At 47.3% G+C, this 18,072-nt stretch overlaps 1 long non-coding RNA gene across 1 annotated transcript in view; it reads left to right on the forward strand.

Annotated features, from left to right (window-relative positions):
* The window catches only part of LOC130682949 (uncharacterized), an 87,703-nt gene extending 85,200 nt beyond the window's left edge, over positions 1-2,503 (forward strand). Inside the window, exon 3 of the long non-coding RNA XR_008996426.1 lies at positions 2,361-2,503. This is a non-coding gene — a long non-coding RNA (uncharacterized LOC130682949). The remainder of the gene's footprint in view (positions 1-2,360) is intronic.
* Positions 2,504-18,072: the final 15,569 nt, after the last annotated feature.

The raw sequence follows: 18,072 nt of genomic DNA on the forward strand, positions 1-18,072 counted from the left end.
ACACAGAGGAGAAGCAGGTGGGCCCATTTTCCTGTCTGGGTTCAAGTGGGTCTCAGGAAGAAATACAAGGACAGTTTTAGAAGATCTGAAATGTCTTCTTCAGGGTCTGCGCTGAGCAGTTTCTGTGGGAAGTGCCCTCTTGCTTTGTCAGCCCTTCCTATGGTGGCATTGTGGCTAGCAGGTGGCACTTCAGCTGAATCGGGCTGAGAAGATATAGTGAGAGCACCCTCTGGGCTGCTGGGGCTGACTTGTCCCCCCTTCCCTAGTGTGGCTCTCTGTGGAGACGGGCCCTTTAAGGAGGCCATTCAGGTTAAGTGAGGTCACACAGGTGGGTCCTGATCTGATAGAACTTGTGTCCTTGGAAGAGGACGCCCCAGGGCCTGCTCCGCATTGGCCATGTGAGGACAGCGGGAAGGGTGGCCTCACAGGCCAGACCTGCTGGTGCTGTGATAGCAGATGCCAGCCTCCAGGACCACAGGGTCAATGTCTGTTGTTCAAGCTGGGTTAGGGTTAGGCTGCCCAAGCTGAGACACGTGGAATCAAATAGCAAGATGTAGTCCATGAGGTGTGAGTGGCCTCAAGGGAATTCAGCAGCTCCCACTGACTGCCAACACCAGCATGGTGTCCGGGGGAGACAGGCCCACGCCGGGCACGCCGGCCTGGGCTGAGTCGGCTGGGATGCCAAGGGGCTGCCACCCTGTGGGTGGGTGCGGGACCGTCTTTGGGCCACAGCTGCTGAAGAACTGCCCCAGTGCAGCCATGGGCCCGCAGCCTCGTGCTCGCCGTGTCCCCTCTGCCCTCACAGCTCTGTGGCCGGCCATCTCCTGTGCAGGGAATGTTCCTGCCATTCACCTCCCATCCACTCACTCGTTCACGAATCCATTCAAACCATCATGCCTTTGTTCAGTCTGACTTGATCGCAGAGAGCCAGGGCCTGCACTGGCTCAGGCCAAGCTCTCTGCGAGCTCACGCCCTGCTGTTTGGTTTGGGGAATAAGCCATGAAAAATGATTTAGGGGATGAAATTCTCCACCATCTGAAAAACTGACAAAGAGTTAAGCTTAGGGTCATCAGGATGTCAGAATTAGAAGTGACAAGTCTAAGTAAAGTTGGGGGTGAGGGGTACGGACAGGGTGGGCTCCTGATGCGAAGCCCTCCAGCTCCTTTCCCAATAAGAGCCCCTTGTCTCTAGTGAGTCAGGAGACACGGAGAGTGGCTGGGGGGGCCACCCCATGGAGCTCCCCTAAAGGGCACAGGCCCCTTCTCCATGTGGGCCAGTCAGAGAAACAAGCAAAGGGGCCGAGCGATAAAGGAGGCAAATGCAGGCTGCGTGAGCAGCTCAAGGGAACCCCAGTGCCCAGGAAGGAGGATGAGGGGTGATGGGCACACTCTGCCCAGGGTAGTCAAGGTGGCATTTAGGTTGACATATTGGGAGCTGTCACTGCTGAGAGCAAAGGCAAAGGCGTTCAGGTGTAGGGGATAGTGTGTGCCAGTGACTTGCAGTGTGGAAAGAGGGTCATGCGTTCTGGGAAGCAGAAAGAAGGCCAAAGATTGAGGGGGAGGGTTGCGGGGGGAGAGGCTGGCAAGGAGGGCCGGGTCACCCAGACAGGGCTGATGGAGAGGAGGTGGAGAGGGAGCCCCAGCGGGTTCCAGTCGGGGTGCCACCACGTGTCCGGGCGAGGTGCAGGGCAGCTTGCAGGGTGAGTTGGCAACGGGGACGGCGAGCAGGAGCAGGTTTGGGACACAGTTTGGAGGTAGAGTTGGCAGGCTTTGCTGATGGACTTTGCATATGGAAAAGGACAGGTCAGAGGCAGGGAAACCGGCTCTGGAGGCCCGTGTTTGATTCCTCACCTGGAGACGTGGTGGGCTTCCTTTGAGGTGCAGAGAGCCTGAAACGCAGGGGTTTTTAATTCACTGGAATGGAGGCTAGTGGCCAGGAGTGGGAAGAAGCTCAAATTGAAGGGCAAAGCGGTGTCTTCCTGGGATGACGTCATCACTCTGGTGTTACTGATCTGCACAGATACAGACAGTGATCTGTGTCTTGGGTCCATTATGTTAATATTAATGCCAAAACATTAATAGATACATACTTTTTTCCATTTTACTATTATGGAAATATCTATTTGAAGGAGGTTGCAGAGGCTTCCAGGCCCAAGGGTATCTAGTCATTCCTTAATCCACAGAGCAGGTGCCTTCCAAGCAGCTGCAGGGAGGGGTGTTTCCACAGCCCCTGCCAGTGGCTCAGCTGTCCTCCCAGAGATGAGCACTCTGTGGACCTGCTTGAGCCTTTTTCCAGTCTCTTCTTGCTCTTTACTCCCCATGTTGCCAGGACGTTAAAGGGCTCATTTTACCTCTTGCCAGATACCCTGAAACATTTTAAAGAAAACAGCCATTCCCCAGTAATCGTGAAGATGCATGCCCAGCAGCCTTTCATTTGGCATTTATTCAACATGCTTGGCTGAATAACGGCACCCTCAGAGAGGAGTGCATGCCTATCCCAGGACCTGCAAGTATGTTACATTACTTAGCAAATGTGTATTTGGGGGTGGAATGAAAGATCTTGAAATGGAGAGATTATTGTGGGTTAGCCAGATGGGTAAACAGAGGGATGCACTTGAGGATTCAGGGAGCCATGAGCCAAGGATGTTGGGTACCTCTGAATGCTGGACAAAACAGGGAAACAGGCCTTTCTCTGGAGCCTCGGGAAGGTGGGCTGACCTGCTGGCATCTTGAATCTAGTCCAGTGAAACAGATTGAGGGCTTCTGACCTCTATTACAAGATGGTAAATCTATGTTGCTTGATGCCACTAAGTGCATGGTCACTTGTGACAGCAGCAGGAGGAAACTAAGCTGCCTAGCACAGTGGTGCGTGCTGCAACAGTCTGACCGCGTGAACGCACACAACCTGTGGCCTTGAGGAGCCCCTTGCTCTGCACCCCCTGCACTGCCCTCCTTGGTCCATCTAGGCCGACTGGGCGCCTGGTCAGATTGCTACATGCTGGTGTCGTTTTCCCAAACAGGACAAGACGGTCTTAGCTTATTTCTGTTGTTTGGAATGGCATGAAATTAGCATCTAAAGTTACCTTGTCACCTGGGTATTTATAGGCTCATCATAAAGTCTGGAAATAATAACAATAATTATTTTATCTTGAAACTTCACATGGACAAACCATTGAATATACATTTGCCTATGTTCCCAGAGTTTGTGACCACCTGGTGGAGCCCACGGTCCCAGGGACTGCCCCCCTCAGGCTGTGTCCACAGAGCTGAGACAGCTGGGGTTTCAATACTTTGCTGAGCCAGCAAATCATGTTTACTTGTCATGTTTATTAGTTAAATATTGGTGGCTTCTATTGCTTTAATCAACTGATTTAGTGACCTAATAGGAAATTATTTTATTCCTTCCACACATAGTGACTAGTAATGGCCATACACAGGGTTTAGACCTGAAGAGTCAAGAATGAGCAACATAGACAAGGCTCCTGGGCTCAGAGGCTTCTTGCCTAACAGAAGAGCGCATAGAGCTCCAGTGGCTGGGGCAGTGTCATGACGGCCAGAGGAGCCAGGCAGCCCAGAGAGGGGCTCAGAGCGTCCTTGAAGAGGTGGCATTTGCCTTGGGGGCATTGAATCGGGAGCAGGGTGCTGTGGACAGAGGGAAAACCCTCCCGGGAGCCTGGGCCGGCTTGTCTAGGGTGAGCCCAGCAGTTAAGCAGGGCAGGTGTGGCGAAGCAGAGGGAGTGGGGCGTGGGCTGTGCAGCTCTGCTGGTGTCCCTGTTTGCCTCCAAGGTGAGGAGCAGGTTGGGCTGTAGGCCCTAGAGGCAGAGCCAGGTTGGGGACACCAATGAAGGGACACAGGAGAGGGCAGGGAAGGATGCAGTGAGGAGGGTGGCCTTTCTGCCCCCATCTGTGGCCTGTAGCCAAGGGCAGCTCTTCAGGGAAGGCTGCAGGTTCACTGAGCAGTGATAAGGGAACCTGGGTGCCAGCAATAAGGGGACCTGTAGGAAGTCTGGGGGTCGTGGCTGGGTGTGGACCTGCGGCGACGTGAAAGGAGCCCTGTGGCCAGAGCAGAAATGCTGGAGCAGCCAGGTGCCCAGGACTGAGTGCTGACGAGACCTGCTCTGCATGGGAGGCCCAACTGGGAGACGCGGGCTGATGTAGAGACTTGGGGGAAGCAGGTCTCCATGGCCTTCTGTCAGCCTAGATCTGCTGGGCAAGGGCACAGGTGTCAAGGTGACTTTGCTAAGAATGAGTGGACCATGGATGGACCAGGGCAAGTCTAGGTAGAAGCTGCATGAGTAACAGCCAGCATGGAGCTCCGGGGCATTGCTTTGCTGCCTTGCAAGTGTGGCTGTGTCTGGGTGGTTGTCAGCCCCGCCTTCAGCGTGTATCAGGCCCCGCCTTCTCCCCCCCACATGGCTGACCACCCACCACCACTCCCCGGGCCCAGCCGCCCCACGTCCTGCTGGGACCGACCACCACAACGGCCTCCCGAGGGCTTCCCACCCCTGCCCTTAGTTGCCTGCCATCAGTTCTTCATGCAGTGGGTGGAGTGAGCCCTGAGAAACCTTGGACGGCCCATGACATCCTTCAGCTCCCCATTCCCCTCGGAGCAAGGCCATGTCCTCACCATCACTCACAAGAGCTGGCCTTTCAGACCCTGCCAATTTCTCCCTGACCTCACCTGCTGGTACTTCATGAGCACCCTGATCCAGCCACTCTGACCTCGGGCTTTTCCTGCAGGAAGTCAAGCTGAGCCTGCAGCCTTTTGTAATTTTCATTCCCTCTGTCTGGAGGACGTGTGCTCTGTCACAGCTCCTTCCCACCTTTCAGATCAAGTGTGGGATCTGTCTTCTCAGCGATGTCTTCCCCAGTCACACAACTGAAAATTGTGATCCATCCAACACCTGTTTCCTCCCTTCCTCTCTCTGTTTCCCCACAGTTCATGTAACCAAGTGTAGCACTGCATGTGAGTGAGTGTGGATGAGTGTGTGAGTGTGAGGAAGTGTGTGGTATCTGTGTGGCATGTGTGTGTGAGCGTGTTTCCGACAGAGGGGCTGGTCCTGGTCACCCCGGCAGGGCGCTCCATCCGAGAGCTGGGATTTCTTTTCTCTTGGCGGCGACTGGTCCTTAGCCGCTGGGCCCTGGCCCTCGCCTTGAGCTCAGGACTGAGCCTGGTGGGGAGAGGGCCCAGGAGGCAGGAGGGAAGCTCTGCCCAGCTGTCAGTGTGGACGCTCTGTTCTCCTGTTTCCAGGCTGTTTGGATGCCTGTTGCTGGCAGGCCACTGCATGCACGCGACCCCCTTGAGGCTCCCTGGGTGGGCCCTGGGCAGTCAGTCCTTCGCAGCACACTGGGCCCACCCATGCTCACTGTGCCTTCACGAGTCAGTTCACAGCAGAAGGCACTCACCCTCCTGGAGGTGGGCTGCTGCGCTGTGGCCTCACAGGTCCTTAGAATCTAAGCAGTCAGACTCTTCCTGGTCGCAAGCTTTCTGAGGATGGGGACAATGCCTCTCATTCCCGCTGCTTCCCCAGAGTGCTGCCTGGTCCCTGCCTATCCTCCTTGATCATCAATATATTCCTATTGAAATCATTCAGTACTATAGGTGCTGAGAAGTGTGGCTGTTGCTGTACAAAGCTGTTCAAATAGAGGGTTCATCAGTGGAGGGTCAGGGTGTGCATATATGGGTATATTGCTTGATTAGATACAGACATACAGAATATGCAGGCAGACAGCAGGTGGGTATACATATAGGTACATGTGCCTGAAGTAGACACAGACACACTGAATATGCACAATGACCAGAACACACGTAGCTGTAGGACTCTGACCTGTGACCTTTGTAGCAGCCAGCCCACACGGTCAGGACCTGGTGATGGCAGCCAGCTGCCCATTTTCCTGTCCTCACTCTAACCAGAACCAACCAGAGAGAGTCAAGTGTGCTCCCCAACGAACTGCAGAGGATGCCTCCCTGGCAGCCCACCCCCAGCTGCCCCAGGTGCCCACATACATGCCTCCCCCTCTTTCCTCTGTCAGCTTTCCCTCCCCTGCCTGCCTTTGAGTTTCTGTCAAAGGCAAGTGATGCTGGGTGCCTCCCTTGCTATGACAAGCCCCAAATAAATAGCCTTGGGTGGTTCTCCTTTGTGGGTGTAATTTACACCTACACACACATGCATGCTCACACATGTGTGCACACAATCATTTGGGTTTTGGTTTTGATAATAGCTTTCAAAGACTGATGTAAGCATATCCAGAAGGGTCTGGGGGTCATGCCCTGTGACTTCTATACTGGTGCCTGCATGCTGACTATGGCTCCCACTAAATGAAGGCCAAAGGCAGAAGGAAATGTTGACAGAAATTCAGTAAAGGGAGCAGTAGGCTAATGGGCTGCTCACAGGGCCCGTGCTGACACCGGTGTGCCTTTGGGGCCTGCTGCTGGCACCAACTCTGCTCCCCCTTTCTGGAAAAGGTGCAGAAAGCCTCCCCTCAAGATGGGTGGGCACTGGGTCCCTGAGCACTGCCTGAGGAGGTCCACCTGTTCATCAGAAAAATCATTTTGTATTTTATATGAGTGCAAAGTAAGCTCTAATTATGCTTTGCTAAGCCACAAGATTTGATGGTTTATCTGTCATAGCAGCTTGCGTACCTAAACTAATACTCCAAACAAACAAAGACATGAAGACAAAAAATAGCAGAGGGTGCCAAGTGCTGGAGCTGGGCTGTGACCGGTTGGCTGTGCCGGAGTGCCCGGCAGCTTCTCCCTGGAGGCAGTCTGAAGCAGACACACAGGAGCCGTCACAGGCTCTGGAGAAGTCCGGGCGGAGACATGAACTTGTATAAGGCAGGAGGTGCAAGGTATGAGGAAGGAGGCCGAGGCCGCAAGGATGTCAGCCAAGGGGGGCAGAGTGCACGCAGGCATGACGGAGGAGTGGGCAGCGGTCAGAGCAGAGGCGTGGGCTGGCTAAGGAGAGAGTGGTTTTAGTCAAAGTGCAATGAGAATCCTACAGGGTGTCACCATGCAGCAGACTTTAGGTTACATGTGGGGAGGGTGGCTCAGGTGCAGGGTGGACAGTGGCCATGGTGGGATGCAGAAGACTGGCCACCATACAGGGTTGGGGTTCAGCCAAGAGATGGAAGGGAGACAGTCAGGGGTTTGCACATGTTTTGGAGAGAAGGTCAGGAGTGGCTGAGGAAACAGGATTGTTGACTGAAGCCCTTGGAGAGAAGTGTTCCAGAGAGGTATAAACCTGGGGTGCAGGGATGAGCCATCATGACCTCAAGCAAAGCCTCAACTTATTAACATCTTGGGAGCAGCGTTGTCATGGGGCATTCACTGTATGTTTCATTGAAATTAAAATCCGGAAACAATAACTATAAAGTGGGCCCTGAGGCAATAGCTTCCTGCTCTAAGCCCAAATTGGAAAATTAGTTTCTGCAAAATGACATTACCTGTCACATTAAATTAATGAGGCCTACTTGTATTTTATTGGATCTCAGGTTTTATAGTACTTGATGTGAAAATTATTTTGGTTTATAGTTATATAAAAGCTGTAAAGTGCACAAAATTTATATCTAATTTTATTTTGCTACATACTTAAGTCACATTACAGTGAGAATAATTGTCAAGATATGAGATTGATGATGAATCTTTTTTCTTTTAAAGGGGATGTATACTTTGTTCAGGTTTTGACAGTGCCTTGGCGTCCTGCTGAAAAATGTGTGGGTCTGTTGTGCATACACAAAGATGACCCTGTTGGTCCTGTGTGCATGGAGGGTCAGGATGCTGCTGACTGCGGTAGGTCTCCACCCTGTCCCCATGGGAACCCACCACACAACGTTTTAGAATGGCTGCCCTCACTGGGAAAGAGCTATGGCTCCTGTCCTGACCACACCTGGTGGTCAGCTGGGGAGTTTGCAGCATGGATACTGATGGTACAGATTCAGATCCACCTCAGCTGGGGTAAGGCCTGGGCATCGGAGGTTTAAAAGCCTGACCAGGTGCTTGAAATATGCAGCCAGATTGGGATGCAGGTGAACAGAACAAAGCCACCCAGAGGTGCTGTGAGTGGGAAGGATGTTAGATGTACTCTCTCATCTAGCAGAATTTCACTAATTATGGGAGATACTAGCATCACCTCAGTAAGGCTCTATTTCTTGAGAACATTAGTGGTAGCTCCCATATCAACTGTGCCCTATGCTACACTCTTTTCCAAAGTTGCCAAGGGCAATTGTTAGAGATAGAAAGTCTTGGGCTCTGCCCAAGATGTCCTGACCCAGATTCACAAGGAGATGATACTGAGCATCTATGTCCAGCACGTCTACAGGGACTGTCATACTCAGATGAGGGAGAGAAATTCTTCTGAGACAAAAGAAGCATGTGTTATGGAGATGACATGTGTGCAGGGCTCTGGGGCCAGAAAGAGCAGGTTAAGCCCCAGGGGAAGAAATTGGACAATTGATGCAGTGAAGGTTGGGGGCAGCGTAGACTTGCTGTCAGCAAGATGGCTGACTGGACATGCAGATCCTCACTCTACAGAAGCACAAAGTGAGCAGCAACATACAGACCGAAGCAACTTTGTAGGAACTCTAGAAGCCAGGTGAGGATCTGCAGGGACCAAGCCCAAACTCTCAGCCAAAGAAAAGCCACACTCATAACAGAACATTTGTGCTGGTTTTGCTCATCTTTGCTCCCCACCCCTGGTATAGCCCAGCATGGTCAGGAAGAAGCTGTCCAAACCCTTAGGAAGGGAAGGAAAGACTGGGATATTTACCAAGTGCTGGCTTGTCTGGGGACTTGACGATTTCTGTCTCACCTGATTCGGAGTGTTTCTGGAAATGGTGCCATAGTTTGGATATCATGTTGAAAGTAGCTGGTAAGAAGGCCAAGGGCCATGGCATGTTAGAGCTGCAGGGAGTCCTCAGACCCACAAACACCTGGGAGCAAGAAGTTATGGACAAAGAAATGCTAGACTCAATACAAACTAGAAATCAAAAGAACATCTAAGTCCCTGAGAAGAAGCAAAATGAGGGAGAAATTATGACATTCCTAGATGAACAAAAGTTTATAGAGTTCTTTACCACTAGACCTACCTTACAAAAAAGTGCTAAAAGACTCACTTCAGTCTAAGGACACATGTGTAAGTTGGAAGTGAAAGGATGAGAAAAGATATTACATATAAATAGTACCTAAATGACAGCAGGTGTGGCTATAATAATACGAGACAAAATACTCTTTGAGTCCCAAACTGTTACAAGAGACATAGAAGGACATTATATAATGACAAATGCTTCAATTTACCAAAAAGACATAAAAACTGTAACCTTATGTGTGTGTGTGTATATGTATATATATATATACACACACACACACACATATATATATATATATATATATATATACATATACACATACATACATACATACACACACCTAACATCGGAGGTCCTAAATGTGTGAAGTGATCATTTATACAACTGAATGGAGAAATAGACCAACTCTACAATAATAATGGAAGACTTCAATACTCCACTTTGAATTATGGATACAAGAACCAGACAGAAGATCCATAAGGAAGAGGGCTTGGCAGCACCATAAAACAAGTGGACCTCACAAACACATATAGAAAACTTCAATGACAATAACTGGATTTACACATTTCTCTCAAGTGCATATGAACATTCTCTAGGATATATGTCAGACCACAAAAAAAGTCTTAATACATTTTAGAAGATTGAAATCTTTTTTTCTGTTTTTTATTTTTATTTTGGGATCATTAATCTACAATTACATGAGGACCATTATGTTTACTAGACTCCCCCCATCACCAAGTCCGCCTCACATACCTCATTATAGTCACTGTCCATCAGCGTAACAAGATGCTATAGAATCTACTTGTCTTCTCTGTGTTGTACAGCCCTCCCCATGCCCACCCCCACTACATTATGTCTGCTAATCCTAATGCCCCCTTTCCCCCCTTGTCCCTCCTTTTCCACCCATCCTCCCCGGCCCCTTTCCCTTTGGTAACTGTTAGTCCATTCTTGGGTTCTGTGAGTCTGCTGCTGTTTTGTTCCTTCAGTTTTTTCTTTGTTCTTGTACTCCACAAATGAGTGAAATCATTTGATACTTGTCTTTCTCTGCCTGGCCTATTTCACTGAGCATAATACCCTCTAGCTCCATCCATGTTGTTGCAAATGGTAGGATTTGTTTTCTTCTTATGGCTGAATAATATTCCATTGTGTATATGTACCACATCTTCTTTAGCCATTCATCTACTGATGGACACTTAGGTTGCTTCCATTTCTTGGCTATTGTAAATAGTGCTGTGATAAACATAGGGGTGCATCTGTCTTTTTCAAGCTGGGCTGCTGCATTCTTAGGGTAAATTCCTAGGAGTGGAATTTCTGGGTCAAATGGTATTTCTATTTTGAGCTTTTTGAGGAACCTCCATACTGCTTTCCACAATGGTTGAACTAATTTACATTCCCACCAGCAGTGTAGGAGGGTTCCCCTTTCTCTACAACCTCTCCAACATTTGTTGTTGTTTGTCATTTGGATGGTGGCCATCCTTACTAGTATGAGGTGATATCTCATTGTGGTTTTAATTTGCATTTCTCTGATGATTAGAGATGTGGAGCATCTTTTCATGTGTCTGTTGGCCATCTGAATTTCTTCTTTGGGGAAGTGTCTGTTCAAATTCTGTGCCCATTTTTTAATTAGATTATTTGCTTTTTGTTTGTTGAGGTACATGAACTCTTAATATATTTTGGATGTCTACCCTTTATCAGATCTGTCATTTATGAATATATTCTCCTATACTATAGAATGCCTTTTTGTTCTATTGATGGTGTCATTTGCTGTACAGAATCTTTTCAGCTTGATATAGTCCCACTTGTTCATTTTTGCTTTTGTTTCCCTTGCCCGGGGAGATATTTTCATGAAGAAGTTGCTCATGTTTATGTCCAAAAGATTTTTGCCTATGTTTTTCTCTAAGAGTTTTATGGTTTCATGACTTACATTCAGGTCTTTGATCTATTTTGAATTTACTTTTGTGTATGGGGTTAGACAATGATCCAGTTTCATTTTCTTGCATGTAGCTGTCCAGTTTTGCCAACACCAGCTGTTGAAGAGGCTGTCATTTCCCCATTGTATGTCCATGGCTCCTTTATCGTATATTAATTGACCATATATGTTTGGGTTAATATCTAGACTCTCTAGTCTGTTCCACTGGTCTGTGGGTCTGTTCTTGTGCCAGAACCAAATTGTCTTGATTACTATGGCTTTATAATAGAGCTTGAAATTAGGAAGTGAGATTCCCCCAGCTTTATTTTTCCTTCTCAGGATTGCTTTGGGTATTTGGGGTCTTTGGTGGTTCCATATGAGTTTTAAAACTCTTTGCTTCAGTTCATTGAAGAATGCTGTTGGTATTTTGATGGGGACTGCATTGAATCTGTAGATTGCTTTATGCAGGATGGCCATTTTGACAATATTAATTCTTCCTAGCCAAGAGCATGGGATGAGTTTCCATTTGTTAGTGTCCTTCTTAATTTCTCTTGAGAGTGTCTTGTAGTTTTCAGGGTATAGATCTTTGAAGATTGAAATCTTACAAAGCATTTATTCAACCACAGTGGAATGAAACTACACTTCAATAGTAGAAGGAAAACTGGAAAATTACAAATATATGGAAATTAGACAATCTACTCTGAAACAACCAATGGATCAATGAAGAAATCACAGGGGAAATTAGAAAGTATTTTGAGACAAATAAAAATGAAAACAATATATGTTTATATGATGCAGCAAAAACAGGATAAGGAAAGAAATTTATAACTGTGAAGATTTACCTTTTGGAAGAGAGAAGATCTCAAATCAACAATCTAAATATTTACACCTTAAGGAACTAGAAAAAGAAAGACAAATTAAACTTAAAGATAGAAGAAGGGAGGGTAGTAAAGATTAGATTAGAGATAAAATAGAAAATAGAAAAACAGTAGAGAAAAATCGATGAAACCAAGAGTTAGTTATTCAAAAAAGATGAAAAAGTTGATAAATCCTTGTTAGACTGACTAAGGGAAAAAAAAAGAAGACTCAAATAACTAAAAATGGAAATAAAAGTGGAGATATTCCAAAACATTTTATAGAAATATAAAGGATTGTAAGGGAAAATTATAAACGTCTGTATACCAACAAGTTAAATAACCTAGATGAATGGACAAATACCTAGAAACACCCTATCAAATCTGAATCATAAAGAAAGAGAAAATCTGAACAGAACTATAACTTGTAGCGAGATTAAACCAGTAATCACAAACCCAATCAGAAGTCAATCAAAATAAAGAAAAGCTCAGGATAAGCTGACTTTACTGGTGATATCTACCAAACATTGAAGGAAGAATTAGCACCAGTCCTCCTCCAACTTTTCCAAAAAATTCAAGAGGAAGGAACATTTTCAAACTTAGGCTATGAGGCCAGAATTTCCCTGATTCCCTTATGGAAACTGATGCAAAAATCCTCAACAGACTACTAAAAACAGAATTAAAAAACCATGAAGAAGATCATATCCTATGAACATCTGCGATTTATTCCTGGAATACAAGGATGATTTAACATGAAAATCAATCAATGAAATATACTGCATTAACATAATGAAGGAAAAAATATCATCTTAATTGATGAAGAAATAGCATTGACGAAAGTCAACACCCTTTCATGACAAAAAATACCAAACAAACTTGGAATAAAAGGAAACTACCTCAAAATAATAAAGGCCATATATGAAAATCCCACAGCTAACATGATACCCACTGGTGAAAGACTGAAAGCTTTTTCTCTAAGATGAGCAAAAAGACAAGGATGTCCATTTCCACCACTTCTATTCAACATAGTGCTAAAATCCTAGCTAGAGCAATTAGACAAGAAAAAGAAACACAAGGCATCTAAACTGAAAAGGAAGAAGTACAATTATCTGTTCTCAGCTAACTTATGTGTAGAAAACCTGACACATATGTGGAAATATCTTAAAAATTCCACAAAAACCTGGTAGAACTAATAAATAAATTCAGTAAAATTTCTGGATATAAAATTAACAAACAAAAGTCAGTTTTGTTTCCATATACCAAAAATGCACGATTCAAAAAGGAAAAGGAAATTATGAAAACAATCTCATTTATAATAGCATTAAAAAGAATAAAATACTTAGCAATAAGCTTAACCAAGGAGGTAACAGACTTGATGTAATCTTGTTAAGATACCAAAACTACTCAAAGCTATCTACAGATTAAATGCAACCCTATCAAAATTCCAATGGCACTTTTTTGCATATGTGCAAACCATCCTGAAATTCATAGAGAATCAATCTCAGTGGACCTTGACTAGCCAAAACAATCTTAAAAAAAGAGAATAAAGTTGACAGTCTCATAGTTCCCAATTTCAAAACTTATTACAGAATCACAGTAATCAAAACAGTGTGAGACTGGCATAAAGGAGACATATAGACCAATAGCACTGAATAAAGACCTTAAAGTAAACTCTTCCATTGTATGGTCAAAAGGTGCCTTTTGACAAGGGTACCAAGAACACTCAGTGATGAAAGGCCAGTCTTTGAACAAATGGTGCTGGGAAAATTGGGTATCCATTTGCAGAAGAAAGAAGTTGGACCCTCACTATATATAAAGTTTACCTCTAAATGGATCAAAGACCTAAATATGAAACTTAAAACCATAACTTAGAAGAAAAAATAGTGGAAAAGCTTCATGACATTGGATTCAGTAATGATTTCTTGAATATGACACCAAAGGCATAGGCAACAAAAGTAAACCACAGGTTTTCTACATCAGAGGAAAAACTTCTCCAGCACAAAGGACACAATCAACATAGCAAAGGCAATTTACGGAATGAAAGAAATATTTGCAAAGCATATCTCTGATAAGGGGTTAATATCTAGAATATATAAAGAACACCTACAACTTAACAACAAAAAACAATGCAATTTGAAACGGGCAAAGCACTGAAATATGTATTTCTCCAAGGAAGGTATATAAATGGGAAAATGATGCACAATATCTCTAATCATTGTGGAAATGCAGCTCAAAACCACAATGAAATACCACTTCACACCAGTTAGGACGGCTACTAGCTAAAAAAAAAAGAAAAGAAGTGTTGGTGATGTGGAAAAATTGAAACGATTGTGCATTGCTTGTAGGAATGTAAAGTGTTATAACTTCTATGGAAAACAGTATGGTTCTGCCTCAGAAAATTAAAATATAAGTACCATATGATCCAGCAATTCCATTCTGGGTATATAACTAAAATATTAAAAGCAGAGTCTTGAAGAGATATTTTATATCTATGTTCATAACAGCACTATTCACAATAGCTGAAAGGTGGAAGCCCCAAGTGTCCATTGATAGATAAATGGGTAAACAAAAAGTGGACTATACAGGCAATGCAATATTATTCAGTCTTAGAGAGGAAGGAGATCTGGAACATGCCACAACATGGATGGACCTAGAGGACATTTGACTGAGGTAAGCCAGTCGCAAAAGGACACAGACTGTATGATTCCAGTCATGTGAGGTCCCTAAAGTCATCAAATTCATAGAGACAGAAAGTAGCATGGTAATTGCCAGGGGCTAGGGGTGTGGAGGGGATTTAGTGCTTAATGGGGACTGAGTTTCATTTTTGCAGGATGATTTTAGGTTATTGAGCACGTCATTGTTTTAGTTTGACATTTCACAGTTTATGTTGGACCAATTTAAAGATTACTTTGTAAGTAAATTTTGGATTTTGAAATTGGCTAAGTATTTATTCCTGGTGGAGTAGTAGCTGACCTTCAGATGAATAGAGGGCATGGTGTTGCCATTTGTATGCCTCTGTCTAGAGGACTGCTATTTAGAGAACTGTGGCACCTATCATGCTATGATGGAGCAGTTCACCAGATTCCTCCTCAGACAATATCCCATCAGGGTCAAGTTCTGTGCAGCGAATGCAGTAAGCCAGTGGCCCAGGAGCCCCCAGGAAGAATCCTGTCTGGCTGTTGTGAGAGCTTCATGACCTTGATGCACCCAGATGGCTGGAAGGGAACCTGTGACAGTTTCAGGTGGCTTTCCTTCAGCAGGACACCGGCAGGGACAAAGCTGGAATGAATGATACACCATCGTCGACTGCAGCCAGCCACCTAAGGGGTCCTTTCAGGATGTGGCTCAGGTGCTGTTTGTCAGGTCTCCCATGACCCCTAGATGAGCCGAGCTTGGGGACCTGGCTCCTACTCCCTTAGTCTCCCGCACAAGCTACAGTTACACTTAGCACCCAACTCTGTGGCTTCTTATTGGTGCCCATGTGTGCACGAGCCTGTCCCCTGGTATCTGTGTTGCCCAGGCACTCAGTGGTCCTTTCTCAGGGCTCATGGGGGCTGAGCTACATGCCTCCCAGTGAGCGCATGTGACAAATGCTAAGGGTGTGAGCCTTCCTCCTCCACCTGGAGTTGGCGTCAGCTTCTCTGCTCAGGGTTTTCAGAGTCAGATGAAGAAGAGGCAGATAGGGTGCAAAGGTGCCCCTCAGTTTTTGTTTTCCCATCCAGAGCGCATCCCCATGGTTGAGTGGGACAGGCCCCCAGGTACCATCCCCCACATGAGGGGGTATATGGGACCAGTGGCTTGGACCCAAGGCTGGTCCTGGGATGTGCCATAAGCCATTGGTACATTTGTGTCTGCAGCGTCCCTGCTCTTGGCAGGATGAGCCACCCTCCCCACCGCCAGGTCTCTCCCACCACTTTAAATATCATGGAGTCTCCTTTGCAGATAACCCCCTGTGCTGCCTGCCTCGATTCCTCCCACCTCTTCTGTCTCATTACCATGGATTCAGGGGAATGGGCTATCCATGCCCAGCTCTCACTGGGGCACTGGGGGTTCCACACCTACATTCAATAGGCCCGTTCCCACCTCTTCATGGCACACTTTCTCTTCAGAGCTTTTGTGCACCACCCTGGCATAAGACAGGTGGTTAAGTGTTTGTCAGATAGTTGAACAGCTGGTGCTTCTGAGGGCCAGTGGCAGAATGCACTTCCTGCCGGCTTTTGTCTAATTTGGGAGGTTATTATTCCAATGAGAAATATGAACGCAGGAGCCAGGCCTTTCCCCCAGGTTCCCCTTCTGAGAAAGGCACCTACCTGCTGCCTCTTCTGCCCTGGAGCCACCCCACAGGGAGGACCACCCTCCCCCACCCCATCTGGGTCCTCACTCAGCTCAGAGGTGCAGGTGGAAGGGGAGAGCCTGTGCGCGGAGCACGGGTTGCCTCCGGGCTCTGGCCATGGCCCAGCCGAAGAGGTCACCGGGATTCTGGCTCCAGGGCTGCCCCTGAGGGAGTAAGCTCTGATCATAGCCAGTGTTCTAGGGGAGTCAGACAGTCACCCATGGAGGGCAGAAGGTTTCAGCCAGGGGCAGTTTGCCCCCTGGGGACACTGGCAACATCTGGGTATAGACATGATGCCTGGATGGTTCAGTTGTCACCACCAGGAGGGAACTGGCCAGTGTCCTGCTGTGCTCGGGCACCCCCACATCACCAGACCCGATGTCCACAGTGCCAAGGCTGAGGAACTGGATTCTGACCTCCCGCCAGGGTGGGCTGGCTCTTCTTGGGCTGGGTGAACCTTCATGTGGCCAGGCCACGAGTCCACATTTCCAAGGAAGAGAGGAGAGCCTCAGTGTTGTACCAAGGGTCCCATGGTTGGCAAATCAGCCACAGCTGCCACCCTTCCTCTTACAGCTCCTGATCCTCAAAGCCTGGGTTCCAGGGGCCACCTGGCTAAGGTCCAGGCACACGGAGAGGGTGGGTCTGCACAGTTGGCTAGGAGGAGGGAAAAAGGGCCTCACAGGCAGTCCAACGTGAGCCAGTTAGTGGTAAAAAGATACTGCGGGGTGCGTGGGTCTCTGACTCTCTGGCACAGCCTCAGAACCCAGCAGCCTCAGACAGTTTGTTAGACCTCATGATTACTGTCCATCAGGGCCTCAGTCAGGACTTGGCCGGGAGTCTCAGCTCCAGGTAGCAAGCGCTGAGCTAACTTCATGGTATGAGCTGGCAAACAGGTGCCTGGGGGCCTGAGCTCTTGTCCCGTATCTGGCAGGTTGCAGATGGCTGCAAGCTGGACCTGGCTGGGACTATAGGTCAGAGGAGAGGACGTTAGCACAGTACTAAGGGCTGAGGTTTCCTAATATGCTTCAGGATGCCCCAAGAGGGTCTCATGAGATGGAAGGAGCCCATGGCCATTCCAGAATGCGTGGGCCATAACCTGCCATCATATTCGGCCCCTCTGCTATACTTTATGGGCCCAAGTGGACCCAGAGCCACCCAGATTCAAGGGGGTGGGACTGCAGACCCCACTCTTTATGGGGTATGTCTTTAACTCCCCACACTCCAGATCCACCCCAGAATGGTTAGGTAAGGAAACCAGAGACTGAGCCAAGTTCTTAGGGGAGCAGCTCCGGGATGTCTGTGGGGCAGGAGGGACCCTGGTGGTGTGAGTGGCCCAGCTCAGAGGCAGGTGCTTTCCCATGGCAGGCCAGTCTGACCACATCTTTCTTCCTGCTGGTCGCCTCTGCCCCTCCCCACTTTAGTGCTTGGATTTACTGAACACAGAGGAGCTAGCAAAGCAGGAGCCAGTCCTCAGAGCCCCCCCAAACCCTCTTGTTACACGTGTGTGACAGAGTTAGAAGAATTTAACTCCTCCCATTAGGAGTCCTTAGGACTGGGCTGGTGACCAGACTGTCCCCAGGGCTCCTCCCTCCTCTCCTACTGCTTGTGCCTGACTTATCCAGATCCCATGTGCACTGCACTCTCCCTATAGACCCATCTTGGGTATAAACCTATTTCTGGTCATTTAAATCACTACCAGTTGTAGACAATGAATACCTCCTCACATGGAGATTACAGGCAAAGAGAAGTGGTACAAAAATGGAGGGGCGTCGGCACAGCTAATTGCAACTTCCAGAGTTATTAGACATTTAGGAGATGCTGGGATGCATGGGGATGGCTTAATGAAAGGCATCCTTTTAGAAGGTCTTTCAAATGTGATGACAGAAAAGC

The sequence above is a fragment of the Manis pentadactyla genome, chromosome 3, assembly GCF_030020395.1.
Source record: "Manis pentadactyla isolate mManPen7 chromosome 3, mManPen7.hap1, whole genome shotgun sequence".
NCBI lineage: Eukaryota > Metazoa > Chordata > Mammalia > Pholidota > Manidae > Manis > Manis pentadactyla.